This window comes from Myotis lucifugus, unplaced genomic scaffold (assembly GCF_000147115.1).
Source record: "Myotis lucifugus unplaced genomic scaffold, Myoluc2.0 scaffold_423, whole genome shotgun sequence".
NCBI classification, from domain to species: domain Eukaryota; kingdom Metazoa; phylum Chordata; class Mammalia; order Chiroptera; family Vespertilionidae; genus Myotis; species Myotis lucifugus.
In genome coordinates, this window is record NW_005871471.1 from 465219 (window position 1) to 466061 (window position 843).

Genomic DNA, 843 nt, shown 5'->3' on the forward strand with positions numbered 1-843 from the left:
TCTCCCCAACCAGAGGATAAATAGCTGAATCACCCTACTCGGGAAGGTAGATAGCACAAATCCCAATTAGTGCCATTTGTGCCAACCACACCCAAGGACAGATGAAGTTAAGGGAATTTCATTTTGGTGCATCAGCATAAAATGATGAATATTCTATTGAGATCCTCTCCAAGACCTCCCCTAAGCCTCCAGCCTTTAAAAACCCTCACAACGAAAGGTCCCAGCGTGTGCTCTCCCTCCCTTGTCCAAGCAGAGGGCCCTGAAGCACAGTGAGAGAATCAGAAAGTGTCAGATGAGGTAGATGAAGAGGCACAAAAAACCGTGTAGTAGTTCTTTGTAAGCAAGCATAAGGAGTGTGAATTTAATTCTCCAGGCAAAGGAGAAACGATTGGTGGATTTTAAGAAAGAGAGCAACATAATCTAGATTATACTTACTGTTGTTTTTTGTTTTGATTTGTTTTGTTTTGATCACTTTGAAAGCTGTGTAGAGAATGGATTTGGGAGGTAAGGCTAATTGGGGGAGGTGCTTGGGGGTGAAGTCAGTTGGAAGGCTGTGGTCCGATCCATAGATAATTTCTGCTCAGACTGAGATAGTGTTTGTGAAAATGGAGACGAGGAATCCAATTTTGAAAGTTGAGTAAAAAAAAAAACAAAAAAAAAAACCAAAAAACTTGTTGATCAGGGAAGGAAAGATGTAAATTCATTTCAGAATACCTTACAAACTTTATGGTCTTTAATGAATTAAACTCTGACACATGTGCATTTTTTATTTGCATACAAAAATATCTGTGACTTTACCTTTTTAAAACAACTAATCTTTAACGTGTGGCACGGGTGTATAGT

The 843-nt window shown here is 39.1% G+C and overlaps 1 long non-coding RNA gene across 2 annotated transcripts in view; it reads right to left on the minus strand.

Moving 5' to 3' along the window:
• The window catches only part of LOC102440554, a 21724-nt gene extending 21086 nt beyond the window's left edge, over window positions 1-638 (minus strand). For both annotated transcript variants that reach the window (XR_002826228.1, XR_002826229.1), the window contains exon 1: window positions 436-638. This is a non-coding gene — a long non-coding RNA (uncharacterized LOC102440554). The remainder of the gene's footprint in view (window positions 1-435) is intronic.
• Window positions 639-843: the final 205 nt, after the last annotated feature.